Raw genomic sequence first — 15,535 nt, forward strand, 5'->3', positions numbered from 1 at the left:
GCTAAAGTTGGATTTGTGTTCATGATACAAACCCCAACCCTAGCCCTAAAACTAATGCTAACATTAATCCGACCGTGAAGCCTAATTCTCACCATAGCCCTAACTCTAAACCTAACCCTAACCGTAGCCGTAGACATAACCTTATCCTTTACCTTAACCCTAAATCTTAGCCTAAACTTACCCCTATACTAAACCTATGCCTACCACTAACCCTATACCTGACCCTTACCGCAACTCAACCTCAATCCAAACATTAACATTAACCCTAAAAATAATCCAAGAACTAGCACTAAGCCTAAGCCTATCCCCATCACTGACCATAGTCCTAGTCTTAACCCTAACCCTGGCACTAGCCCTATCCCTAACACTAAACCTAGTCCTAGTCTTAGCACTCACCCTAACTGTAACCCTACCCCTACCCCTTGCCCTATATCTAACCCTAACACAACCTACAACTGAAACTAATCCTAGCCCTAACCCTAGCCCTAAAACCCAGACCTTACACTAGCCATAACCATAAGCCTACGTCTAAACCTAGCACTGGCCCAAACTTTAACCTTAACACTAGCCCTATGTTAACTCTAGTACACTAACTCTAAACACTAAGGCTAACACTAACCTTAACTCTAATCCTAACAATACCCCTAACACTAATACAAACCTAGCCCTAACCCTAATCTTAAACCTAAGCCTAACGCAACCCTAACTCCAACCCTAACCCTGCTTCTCTCCATAAAACTAACTCTAACCTTAACCAAAACCTAACCCTAACCCTATACTTAACCTTGGGAACTAATTTGTATAGAACAGGGAATCCAGAGTAGAACTGAGCCAAATCATGTCTAGCACCCATTCCTGGAAATAACTTCATGCCCCATCTCCCTTCCTTCCAGCTAGTAAGGATCACATAATACCTAAACAACATTTGGTACAGATTGCTGTTTGGAATCCTAAACCAAACCAGTACACAAACCCTAATCCGAACCTTAAGCCTAACCTTAACCCTAACTCTAATCCGAACCAAAACCCTAATCAGAACCCTAAACTTAACGCAAACTTAACCCCAACCCTACTCATCCTTCTCTCCATAAACTAACTCTAACCAAAACCAAAACCTAACCCTAACCCTATCCTTAACCCTAACACTAATCTTAGCCCTATCTCTACACCTCTACATCTACCCAAACCCTAACCCAATCCGAAGCCTAAGCCTAACCCTACCCCAACACTAGTCATTTGCAGGACCCTAACGCTAGCACAAACACCAATATTAACCATAACACTATCACTAGACCTCCCCCACACCGAACTTTACCCCATCTTTAACCGTAAACTTAACCCTAACTGTGACCTTATCCCTATCATAATCCTAACCATAGCCTTAAAATAACGCTTACTGTAGACCTAATGCTATCCTCAACCCTAACCCTGGCTCTAGCCCTAGCCCTAAACATAACCCTAAACCTAACCCTAAATCTAACACTAACCCTAGCCCTACCCTAACCCAAACCTTAATCCTAGCCCTAAGCCAACACATACCACTACCCCAGACCTTAGTCATAGCCCTAAACCTAACCCTAACACCAACCCTTACTCTAACCCAACCATAACCCTAACCCTAAGCCTAACCCTAATCCTAGACAGAGTCCTAAATCAAACCCTTGCCCTAACCCTAACCCTATTCCTAACCCTCAGCCACATCCAAACCCTAAACATAATGATAACCCTAACACTAAACCTACTCTTAAACCTAACCCTAACACTAACATCAGCCCTAACCCTAACCCAATTGCTAAGCCTAACGCTAGGCTAAACCAAAATGCTAGCGCTTACATATAACACTAACCCTAAAGCTACCACTAGCGGTAACCCTAAAGCTACACCTAACTGTAACACTCTACACAAGCCCTAACCCTAACACAAATCCCAGCCCTAGACCTGACCCTAAACTTAGCCCCAGACATGACCATATCCCTAACCCTAACCCTAGCTCTAGCCCTAACTCTAACCCTAACCATAACTATGGACTTAGGCCTAGCCCGAATGATACCCCTAGCCCTTTCCATAGCCCTGGCCATAACACTAACTCTAACACTAGCACATTAACCATAGCCTTAAACCCAACTCTAGCCCTAGTCCTAACCCTAATTCTAAGCCTAGACATAAGCCTAGCCCTAACCCTAACCCTAGCCCTAAACCAAACACTAAGCTTAACTGTAACTCTAACGTAGCACTAAATTTAACCGAAGACCTAAAACTACCCCTAACCCAAACTCTTATACTAACCCACCCTAACTCTGGTCCTAACACTATGCATAAATCTAGGCCTAACATTAGCCCTAACTCTAACCATTGCCCTAACCTGAACTCTAGTCCTAACCCCAACTCTAACGCTAAACCTACCCCTAACTCTCACCATAACCATAACCATAACCCAACACGAGACCTAACCCTAAACTTAGCCCTAGGCATAAGTCTAACACAAACCCTAACCCCAATCCTACCTCTACCCCTCCCCTAACCCAAACACTAGCCTAACACCTACCCCTACTACTACCCATACCCTTAAATCTAGCCCAACACTATCCGTACCTCTACCCCTGCCCCTACACCTAAATCAAACTTAACCCTAACCCTAAACTGAACCTTAATTCTCACCATATCCTTAGCCATAACCTTATCTTTAACCCTAACCCTAACGCAACACTAACCCTAACACTACCCCTACACCAACCCCTCCCCTAAACCTAAACCTAACCAAACGCTTATCTTACTCCTAACACCAAGCATAACCCAACCCTAATCCTAACCTTTACACTAATCCTAGTCTTAGTTCTCATCCTAACCCTAGGCCTAGTTCTAACACTAACTACAACACTAGTCATAACCCTAAACTTAGCCTTGTCCCTAGCCCTAACCTTAACCATTACACTAACCCTAACACTAACCCCAAATCTAACCCTAACCCTAACCTGATTCCAACCCCACTTCTATCCCTACGACTAACTCTAATCTTAAAACTTATGCTAACTGTAACCGTACCACTATATGTAACCTTAAACCTAGCCCTAACACTACCACTGAGACTAACCCTAAACAAATGCCTAGCCCTAACCCTAACCATAGCTATAAACCTAAAACTAACACTAAACTTAACCCTAACCCTAGCCATAGCCATAAAACTAACCCTAAAACTAACCCTAACCCTAACTGTAGCCCTTACCCTAAACCTAAATCTACTTCTAACTGTAACCCTAGCCCAAACCTTGACCCAAGACTTTTTTTGTGCGTGTGTGAGGAAGATCAGCCCTGAGCTAACATCTGTGCTAATCCTCCTCTTTTTGCTGAGGAAGACTGGCTCTGAGCTAACATTTATTGCCAATCCCCCTCCTTTTTTCCCCCAAAGCCCCAGTAGATAGTTGTATGCCATAGTTACACATCCTTCTAGGTGCTGTATGTGGGACGCACCCTCAGCATAGCCAGAGAAGTGGTCATCAGTGTACGCCTGGGATCTGAACCCTAGCCCTAGCTATAACCCCAACCATAACCCTAACGCTAACCCTAGCAGTAACCCTGACCATAACACTAACCTTAGCCATAAGCCTAGCCCTAGCAGTAACACTAATCCTAACCATAACAATACCCCTAACCCTAGCCCTAACCCTAACCCTAGCCGTAACCCTAGGAATAACCCTAGCTCTACACCTAACACTAGGCTTACACTAGCCCTAACAATAACCCTAGAATTAACACTAGCCCTAGCCCTAACCCTAGCACTAAACCTAAGCCTAAGCCTAGTCTTAGCCATAAACCCAACAATAACCCTAAGACTAACCCTAGCACTAACCCTAATAATAACACTAACCTTAGCCCTAACCCTAGCCCTTGCAGTAACCATAACAATAACCCTAACCCTAATCCTAACTCTAAGCTTAGCCCTAGCCCTAACACTAAACCTAACCGTAACCCTAACCCTAACTCTAATCCTAACCAGAACCGGAACCCTAACACGGGCCCTAAGCCTAGCCCTAACCCTAACTGTAGCCCTAACCCAACTCCTGGTTTTAACGCTAACCCTGCCAATAACCCTAAACCTAGCCTTAGCCCTAGCCTTAGCCCTAACCCTAAACCTAGCCTTAGACATAACCTTAGCCACAAGCCTAACTCTAACCCTAACCCTAAACCTATCGCTAGCCATAACCCTAACACTAATGCTAACCCAACCTTAGCCCTAGCCCCACTCCTAACCCTAAGCCTAGCTCTATCCCTAACCTTAACCCTAACACAAACCCTAAAACTAATGCTAACACTAACCCTAACTCACACACAATTGGTTTGATTTCAACATATGTGAATATTGTCACACACAATGGGTGTGATGTCATACATAAAAATGTGAATTATGTCACAAAAAAGGTGAATGGTGTCACACATATCAGTGGGTGTGTTTTCATACACAAGCGTGAGCCTTGTCACACCTACAACATTGGTGTGATGTCACACATACATTGAGTGATGTCAGACACACAATGTCTGTGAAGGCAGACACCAACGTGGTGAAGTCACAGACAATGCAGGTGGTGTCTCTCACGATAATGAGTGTGAATTCACACAAATTGAGAGTTACACAATACACAAAGGTGGGATTTAAGTCAGAGTAAAATGTGAGAGATTTCACAGAAAACTGGATGTTATTTCATACATAAGAGCGGAAGTCACATCACACTGAGTAATATGACTGCCGTCACACACAATGGGAGTGATATCACACAATTTGTGAGATGTGACTGGCTATCCTCGTGTTATCACAATCAAGTTATGTGATGTCCAAAAAAGGGTGTGATGTCGCACATAACGATTGCAGTGATGTCACGCACAAAAAGTGAACGATGTCACAAGCGCAACATTGGAGTCATGTCAAACACAGTATCACAGTGATGTCATACTCAACTGGTGTGATGTTATACATAATACTGGGAGTGACACCAACATAATAACGGTTGGGATATCATATGCTAATTAAGGTTGATGTCGCACACAATTGATATGATGTGACACAAGATGAGGATGTTGTTATACACACAAGTGGGGTGATGTCACCCATAACCGTGTGTGTCACGTCACGCATAATGATGGGAGTGATATCACATGCACACAATGGGAGTGATGTCACACTATAAAATGTGATTTATGTCAAAAGGGACACAATGATGCCACACATAGCAGTGGGAGTGTTGTCACACAATTCATATGATGTCACACATAATGTGAGTGATGTCACACAGAAACATGTGAGTAATATAGCAGATGACTCGTGACTAATGTCACACACATGTGTCAGTGATGTCACACTATTGGTGTGATGTCGTAAACACAAGAGGCATGTAGTCTCAAATAAAAGACAGATATCACTCGAAATATATGAGTGAAGTCACAGAAACACCATGAGAGTGATATCAGAACACTAGTAGAGTGATGTCCTCGAGAATTAGTGTGACGTCACACAGAATATTGGGAGTGACATCACACGTAACAATAGCGATTTCATATGCTAAATTGCATTCATGTCACACGTAATTGGTATGATGTCAATATCTGTACATATTGTCACGCTCATAATACGTGTGATGTCATACATAAAAATGTGTCTTATGTAACCAAAAAGTGAATGGTGTCAGACATATCAATGGGTGTGTTTTCACACACAAATGTGAGCCCTATCACAAGTACAACACTGGTGTGATGTGACACACAAATTGAGTGAGGTCAGACACACAAAGTGTGTGAAAGCACACACCAATCTGGTGATGTCACGGACATTTGGAGTGGTATCTCTAAGGAAAATGAGTGTGAATTCACACATAACAATGAGAGTTACATAAAACACAAATAGGGATATAAGTCAGAGTAAAATGTGAGAGACTTCACAGAAAGCTGGGAATGATTTCATACAAAACTGTGGATGTCATCTCAAAGTTAACAAAATGACTTCCCTCACACAACGGGAGTGATATCACACAATTTGAGAGAGGTGACAGGCTAACCTAGTTTTATCCTGCTCAAAGTGTGTGATGTACCAAAATGGGTGTGATGTCACACAGAAGGATTGGAGTGATGTCAGACACAAAACATGAGCCATGTCACACACCAGTGGAGTGATGTCAAACACTATGAGGGTGATGCCACACTCAATTGGTGTGATGTCATACATAATACTGGGAGTGACACCACACATACTAATGGTTTGATATCATATGACAAGGTTGATGTCATTCACAATTGATGAGATGTGACACGCAAGGAGGATGTTGTTACACACACACAAGGGGTGTGATGTTACCCATAGCCAAGTGTGTCACATCACGCATAACATAGGGTATGATATCACATGAACACAATGGGTGTGATGTTACAAGTTACATGTCACTCATGTCACAGATAGCAATGGGAGTGATGTCACACTATTGGTGCGATGTCACTCATAACAATGGGAGTGATGTCACACATAAATATATGAGGTAATCTCACTAAGGACACATGACTGATATCACAAATAAGCTGTTAATAGTCTACACTCAGGTTTCTATCCAATGTATTGAAAGAGCACTTCTGCTGAACTCTGCTTGCCAGTAGCTCTAGGGAACATACTCTAATGAGACCTTTTATACTTTTCACTACAACTGGTACAGATTATCTGTAAGATCCATTGAACGAAAGTACAGTGTGAAGAAAGACTCCTTTTTTAAATCTGTTTATGATCGTCTTGAAAAGTCCCTTTTCAAAAGTTGCAGTTCGCGTCTTTCATTCAGGCTTTCTCTTACATGGAACGAAAGAATGTGCTCATTGATCTCAGTTTGCCAGTAGCTGTTGGGAGCATCTTCCTATGAGAGGGTTTAAATTTTTCACTACACAAGGAAGAGAATATATCTAATATCCATTTATGAAAAGCACAGTGTGGAGAAAAACACTTTCTTGTACCTGTTTAGCATCTGCACTGAAAAGTACTTTTTCAAACATTGCAGCTCACGACATTTACTCAGGCTTTCTCACACAGTATATGAGAGAATGTTCTTACTGAGCAAAGGTTGCCATTAGTTGTAAGTAAGATCTTCCGAAGACAGCTTTGATCCTTTTCACTACTGCTGGGAGAAAGTATCTATAACATCCATTGAAATAACATACACGGTGGAATAAAACTCTTCTTAGTTGTTGAGGATCATCTTGATGAGTGAATTTTTCAATCATCGATCTTCATGGCCTGCACTCAGGCTTTCCCTCAAATATAATGGAACAACACCCGTTCTGAACTCAACAGCCCTGTAGCTGTAAGTCAGTTCTTCCTTGGAGGGCTTTTAAACTTGTCACTACAGCTGGGAGAGAGGATCTGTAACATTCATAAAATGAAAGTCAAGTGTGCAGTAAATCTCCGCCTGGTATGTGTATAGGATCCTCCCGCAAGTTGCCTTTTCCATCATTGTAGATAACGACCGTCACTCTGGCTCTCTCTCCTATGTAATGCAAGAAACTACTTGCTGAACTCAGCTGGCAAGGAGCTTTAAGCAGCATCCTCCTTTGAGAGCTTGTAAACTTGCACTGCAGCTGCAAGAGAATATCTGTAACATCCATTCCATGTAAGTTCTCTGTGGAGGAAAGCACTTCCTTTTAGCTTTTTAGGATCATATCGTAAAGTGCCTTTTCATCTTTGCAGCTGATTGCATGCACTCAGGCTTCCTTCCTGATATAAAAGAAAACACCCCTGCCAAAACTACTTTGCCAGTGGCTGTTAGGAACACCTTACTAGGAGAGTTTCCACTTTTCACCACAGCTCGAAAAGAAGCTGTATCACATCCATTCAATGAAAGTACACCGTGAAGAAAACCTCCTCTGTAAGTGTTTATGATCATGTTCTTAAGTGGATTTAAATACACTGCAGTTCAATCTGTATTCAGGGTCTCACTAGCATATCATGATGACCATTATTGCTTAACACAGCTTGCCAGTATCTGTTAGTAACAGCTTCATATGAGAGGATTTAAAATTTCATTACCACTGGGAGAGTGTATCTATAACATCCATAAAACGAAAGTCCAGTATGTATAAAATTTCTTGCTTCTATCTGTATACGACTATTCTGATAATTGCCTTTAACAACATTGCCGTTAACTACCTTCAATCAGGAATTCTTTCCCATGTAAAGCAAGAAAGTTCTTGCTGACCTCTGCTTCCAAGTACTTTACAGGAGGATCTGCCTCTGAGAGCTTTTAAACTTTCCACTGCAGTGGGGCGAGTATTTCGCTAACATTCATTCCATGAACCTACTCTGTGGTGAGAAACTCTTAAGGTTAACATGTTAGGATATGTTCAAGTGCCTTTTCCTCTTTGTCGCTCATTGCCTGCACTGAGGCTCCCTTGCCAACCGAAAGACCAATCACCACTGCTCAAACAAGTTTGAAAGTAGCTGTTAGGAACAATGTCCTGTGACAGCTTTCCAGCTATCACTACAGGTGGTGCAGACTATCATTACCATCCATTCAATAAAAGTTGACTGTTCAGAGCAACTCTTGCTTGTAGGTGTTTAGGATCATCTTGAGAAGAGTCTTTTAATTACTGCAGTTCAATCTGCATTCGGGGTCTGAGTAGCACACTATGATGAACGCTATTGATTAACACAGGTGGTCAATATCATAGGTTACATCTTCATATGAGAAGTTTAACAGTTTCATTTCAGCTAGGGTGGAGTATCTATAACATCCATAAAATGAAGGTCAAGTGTGGGGAAAATCTCTGCCTTGTATCTATATAGGATCTTCTTGCAAATTGCCTTTTCCCTCTTTGCGGTTAACGACCTTCACTCAGGCTCTCTCTCCCAAGACATGCAAGAAAATGTTTGCTGAACTCAGCATGCAAGTATCTCTGAGGAGGATTTTCCTCTGAGATCTAGTAAACATTTCACTGCAGCTGGGAGAGTATATCTCCAACATCCATTCCGTGAACATACTCTGTGCAGAAAAACTCCTCCTTTTAGGTATTAGGATCATATAGTAAATTGCCTTTTCCTCTTTGCTGTTCATTGCCTGCAATGATGTTTCCTTCACTAATATAGAGACAAAACACCACTGCTCAACCAATTTTGCCAGTAGCTGTAAGGAACATCTTCGTATGAGAGCTTTCAAAGTATTATTACAGGTTTTGCTGATTATATTTAACATCCATTCCATTCAAGTTGAATCTTCAGAGAAACTCCTGCTAGTAGCTCTTTAGGATCATCTTGAGAAGAGACATTTAATACACTACAGTTCAATCCACTTTCAGGCTCTCATGAACATATCATGACAAACATTATAGCTTAACACATGTGGCCTATATCTGTAAGTAACATCTTCATCTGAGATGTTTTAAAATTTCAGTACAGCTAGGAGAGTGTATCTAGAACATCCATAAAATGAAAGTGAAATATGGAGAAAATCTGTGGCTTGTCTCTTTATGGGATCAGCCTGCATATTGCCTTTAGATCACTGCAGTTAACGACCTTCGCTCAGGCTCTCTATCCCATGTAACGCAAGAAAGTGTTTCTTAACTCGCCTTGCAGGAATCTTTAAGGATGATCTTCCTCTGAGAGCTTGTAAACTTTTCACTGCAGCTAGGAAAACCTATTCATTACATCCATTCCATGTAAGTACCCTGTGGAGGAAATCACTGCTTTTAGCTTCTTTCGATCATATTGTCAATTGCATGCTCACCTTTGAATTTCATTGCCTGCCCTCAGGCTTCCTCCCTGATGTAAAGAAAAAACACCACTGTTAAACTTACTCTGCCAGTAGCGATTAGGAACACCTTCCCATGAGAGTTGACACTTTTCACCACAGCTCAGGAAAAAGCTCTATCACATCCATTTAATGAAAGTATACCGTGAAGATAACTTCTGCTTATAACTGTTTAGGGTCATTTTCATAAGTGACTTCAAATACACTGCAGTTCAATCTGCGTTCAGGGTCTCACTAGCATATCATGAGGAACACTATTGCTTAACACAGGTGAAGAATATCTGTTAGTAACATTCTCATTGGAGAGGTTTTAAAATTTCAGTACGGCTGGGAGACAGTATATGTAACATCCATAAAATGAAATTCCAGTTTGGAGACAAACTCTTGTTTATATCTGTATAGGATTATCCTGAAAATTGCCTTTTACATCATTGCCGTTAACGACCTACACATAGGAATTCTCTCCTTGTAATGCCAGAAAGTTCTTGCTCAACTTGCTTGCAAGTATCTTTAAGGAGCACCTTCCTCTGAGAGCTTTTAAACTTTCCATTGCAGCTGGGAGAGACTATCTATAAGATCCATTCCATGAACATACTGTGTGGTGGAAAAGTCTTCCTTTTAGTTTTTTGGATCACATAGTAAAGTGCCTTTTCCTCTTTGTAGTTCATGTCCTGCACTGTGGCTTCCTTCCCACAGGCAAGACAAAATACCACTGCTCAACGAAGTTTACCAGTAACTCTTTGAAACACTCCTAGGAGAGCTTTCAAACTATCACTACATGTGGTGCAGATTATCATTACCCCACATTCCAGGAAAGTGGACTCTTCAGAGAAACTCTGCTTGTAGCTGTTTGGGATTATCTTGAGAAGAGACTTGACTACACTGCAGTTCAATCTGCATTCAGGTTCTCAGTAACGTATCATGATGAACACCATTGTTTATCACAGTTGGCCAATATCTGTAAGTAACATCTTCATATGAGTGGTTTTCAAATGTCAATACAGCTGGCAAAGGGTATCTATAACATCCATAAATTGAAATTCAGGTATGGAGAAAATCTTTTGCGTGTATCTCTATAGGACTATTCTGAAAATTGCCTTTTCCAACATTGCAGTAAATAAACTTCACCCGTGCTCTTTCTCCCAAGTCAGGTAAAAAATATTTGCTGAACTCAGCTTGGAAGTATCTTCAAGGAGGCTCTCCCTCTGAGAGCTTTTAAACTTTTCACTGCAGCGGGGAGCGAATATCTATAACATCTATTTCAGGAATGTACCCAGTGGAGAAAAAGTCTTCCTTTTAGCTTTTTAGGATCATATTGTAAAGTGAGTTTTCCTCTTTGTCGTTCATTGCCTGCACTGAGCCTCCCTTCCCATTGGAAATACAAAACATTCCTGCTCAATGACCTTTGTCAGTAGCCATCAGGAGTATCTTCTTAGGAGAGCTTTTGAACGATCACTACAGGTGGTGCAGATTGTTGTTATGATCAACTCAATGAAAGTTGACGCTTCAGAGAAACTCCAGCTTGTGGCTGTTAAGGGTCATCTTGAGAAGAGACTTTTAATAGACTGCAGTTCAAACTCTATTCAGGGTCCCACTAGCATATCATGATGAACTATATTGCTCAAGACAGGTGGCCAATATCTGAAAGGAACATCTTCATCTTAGAGGTTTTAAAATTTCAGTACTGCTGGGAGAGAGTATCTATAATATCCATAATATGAAAGACAAGTTTGGTGAAAATCTCGTTCGTGTGTCTGTGTAGGTTCATCATGCAAATTGCCTTTTCCCTCATTGCATTCAATGGCCTTCACTCAGCTATCTCTCCAAAGTAAAGCAAGAAAGCATTTGTTGAACACAGCTTGCAGGGTCCTTTAAGAATGGTCTTCCTCTGAGAGCTTTTAAAATTTTCGCTGCAGCTGGGAGAACTTATATATAATATATATTCCATGTAATTACCGTGTGGAGGAAAACACTTGCTTTTAGCTTCTTCAGATCATATTGTCAGTTGCATTTTCATCTTTGCATTTCATTGCCTGCACTCACGTTTCCTCCCTGATTTAAAGAGAAAACACTACTGCTAAACCTACTCTGCCAGTAGCTGTTAGGAACACCTTCCTAGGAGAGTTTCAACTTTTCAACACACCTCGGAAAGAAGCTCTATCAAATCCATTCAATGAAAGTATACCATGAAGAAGACCTCTTCTTGTACCTGCTTAGGATTATCTTCATGAATGACTTTAAAGGCACTGCAGTTCAGCCTGCATTTAGGGTATCATTAGCATATCATGATAAACACTATTGCTTAACACAGGTTGCCAATATCTGTTAATAACTTCTTCATATGAGAGGTTTTAAATTTTCAGGACAGCTGGAGAGAGTATCTATAACATCCATAAAATGAGAGTTCAGTGGGGACAAAATCTCTTGGTTGTATCTGTATAGGAGTATCCTGAAAATTGCCTTTTCCACCATTGCGGTTAAGGACCTTCCCTTAGGAATTCACTCCCAGGTAAGGCAAGAAAGATCTTGATGAACTCAGATGGCAAGTAGCTTTCAGCAGATCTGCCTCTGCAAGCTTTTAAACTTTCCACTGCAGCTGGGACAGAATATCTATACCATACATTCCATGTAAGTACTCTGTGGAGGAACATACATCATTTTAGCTTTTTAAGATCATCTTGCAAAGTGCCTCTTCATCTCTGCAGTTCACTGCCTGCACTCAGGCCTCCTCCCCAACACAAAGACAAAACACCACTGTAAACCTATTTTGCCAGTTGCTGCTAGGAGCACATTCCTATGAGATGTTAGAGTTGTCACCACAACCGGGGAGGAAACTGTATCACATCCATTCAAGGAAAGTACCGTGTGAAGAATATCTTGTCGCTGTTTAGAATCATATTCATGAGTGACATTAAAAACATTGTAGTACAGTCTACCTTCAGGGTCTCACTAGCATATCATTATCAACACTATTGCTTAACACAGGTTGCAAATATCTGTTAGGAATACCTTCATATGAGAGGTTTTAAAATTTCAGTACAGATGGGAGTATCTATAACATCCATAAAATGAAAGTTCATTGTAGAGAATATTTCTTGCTAATATCTGTATAGGACTATCCTGAAATTTTTCTTTCCATCCTTGCAGTTAACAACATTCACTTAGTAATTCTCTCCCTATTTAATGAAAGAAAGACCTTGCTGAATTCAGATTGCAAGTGGCTTTCCGCAGGATCTGCCTCTGAGAGTTTTTAAACTTTCCACTGCAGCTGGGACAGAATATCTATAACATCCAGTACATGAACGTACCCTGTGCAGAAAAACTCTTCCCTGTAGATTTTTGGATGATGTGGTTCAGTGACTTTTCCTCTTTGCCGTTCATTGCCTGCACTGAGGCCGTCTTCCCAATGGAATGACAAAACACCACTAATCAACCAAGTTTGCCAGTAGTTTTCAGGATCATCTTACTAGGAGAGCTATCACTACAGGTGGTGCAGATTATCCTTACCATCCATTCAATGACAGTTGACTTTTCAGAGAAACTCCTCCTTGTACCTGTTTAGGATCATCTTGAGAATTTGAATACACTGCAGTTCAAACTACATTCAGGGTCTCACTAGCATATCATGACAAACACTTTTTCTTAACACAGGTACCCAATAAGTGTAAGTAACATCTTCATATGAGAGCTTTTAAAATTTCAGTACACCTGGGAGATAGTATCTATAGCATCTGTAAAAGGAAAGGCCAGTATGGAGCAAAATTCTTACTTGCATCTGCAGAGGACTCTCCTGAAAATTGCCTCTCTCAACATTGCGGTTAACGACATTTACTTAAGAATTTTCTCCCTGGGGCCTGCCCGGTGTCACAAACAGTTTCGTGTGCACGCTCCACTTTGGTGGCCTTGGGTTTTCAGTTTCCCAACCCTGGGCACGCACCAATGCACTGCTTGCCAGGACATGCTGTGGTGGTGTCCCATATAAAGTAGAGGAAGATGGGCACTCATGTTAGCTCAGGGCCAAACTTCCTCAGCAAAATAGAGGAGGATCAGCATCGGATGTTACCTCAGGGTTGATCTTCCTCACACATGCTAAAAATAATGTCTCTCCTATGTAATGCCAGAAAGTTCTTGCTTAACTCTGCTTGCAAGTAGGTTTAAGGAGCATCTACCCCTGAGAACTTTTAAATTTTCCACTACAGCTGAGAGCGAATATCTATAGTATCCATCTAATGAACGTACTCTGTGGAGAAAAACATTTCCATTTAGTTTTTGAGGATCATAATGGAAAGTGCCTTTTCTTCCTTTTGGTTCGTTGCCTGCACTGAGGCTGCCTTCTCAATGGAAAGACAAAATACTACTGCTCAAGCACTTTTGCCAGTAACAAGTAAGGAAATAACTTCGTGCCCTGTCTCTCTTCCTTCCGGCAAATGAAGTCAACCTACCTTACCCAGGTTGGGGACATATTGCCATTTCAGGCCTTGAGAAGGAATATCACATTCCTTTGAGAAGGCAATTTCTGATCCCGGGTTCTAAGTAGAGCTCTAGCAACAAGTTAGTAAATGAGTTTCAAAGATTACTGGAACTTAGCTGAACTATGTATAACACGCATTGTTGGAAATAACTTCATGCCCACTATCTCTTCCTTCCATCTCGTAAGGATCAGAAACCTAAAACAGGTATATAACAGAATGCAGTTTCAGGCCTTGAGATTGAATCTCATATTCCTTTGAGAGGGCACTTTCTGATCCAGGCTTGTAAGTAAATGTCTAGAAACGACTTTGTATGTGAGTGGCAATCATTAATACAGCTGAGCTAATCTATGGTTAACACCCATTTCTGGAAATATCTTCATGCCCAATCTCTCTTCCTTCCAGCTCTGAAGGTTTACATTCCTAAAACAGGTTTTGAATATATTGCTGTTTCGAGCCTTAGGAGGGAATATCACATTCCTTTGAGAAGGCATTTCTCGTCCCAGCATGTAAGTAGATGTCCAGGAACAAGTTAGTATATGAGTGGCAATCATCACTACAGCTGAGCTCATCTGTATAAAATACCCATCCCTGGAAGTATCTTTGTGCTCACTCACTCTTCCTTTCAGCTCGTGAGAATCACCTTCCTAAACCAGGTTTAGAACATAATGCTATTTTGGTCGTTGAGAGCAAATCTCACATTCCTCTGTGAAGACACTTACTGATAACTTCTTGTAAGTAGATGTCTAGGAACAAGTTTATATTGGAGCATCAATCAGTACTACAGCTGAGTAAAATGATTTATAGTACCCATTCCGTGAAATAACTTCATGTAAAAACTCTCTTCCTTCTAGCACTAAGATTCACTAAACTAAACCAGTTTTGGACCATATTGCCTTGTTGGACCTTGAGAAGGAATCTCGCATTCCTTTGAGAAGGCACTTTCTGATCCCAGAGTGGAAGTAGATGTCTAGGAACAAGTTTGTATATGAGTGGCAAGCGTTACTACAGCTGAGCTAAGCTGTGTATAATACCCATTCCTGAAAATAACTTTGTGCCTCATCTCTCTTCCTTCCAACTCATAAGGATCACAAAGCTAAACCAGGTTTGGAACATATTGCCATGTCACTCCTTGAGATGGAATCTCATATTCCTTTGAGAAGACACATTCTGATCCTGTCCAGAATGTTGAAGTCTAGGAATAAGTATGTATATGAGTGTTAATCCTTACTAGATCTGAGCTCAACTGTCTATAACAACCATTCCTGGTAATACTTTTTGCCTCATCTCTCCTCCTTCAAT

This window comes from Diceros bicornis (assembly GCF_020826845.1).
Source record: "Diceros bicornis minor isolate mBicDic1 chromosome 21 unlocalized genomic scaffold, mDicBic1.mat.cur SUPER_21_unloc_1, whole genome shotgun sequence".
Taxonomy (NCBI): Eukaryota; Metazoa; Chordata; class Mammalia; order Perissodactyla; family Rhinocerotidae; genus Diceros; species Diceros bicornis.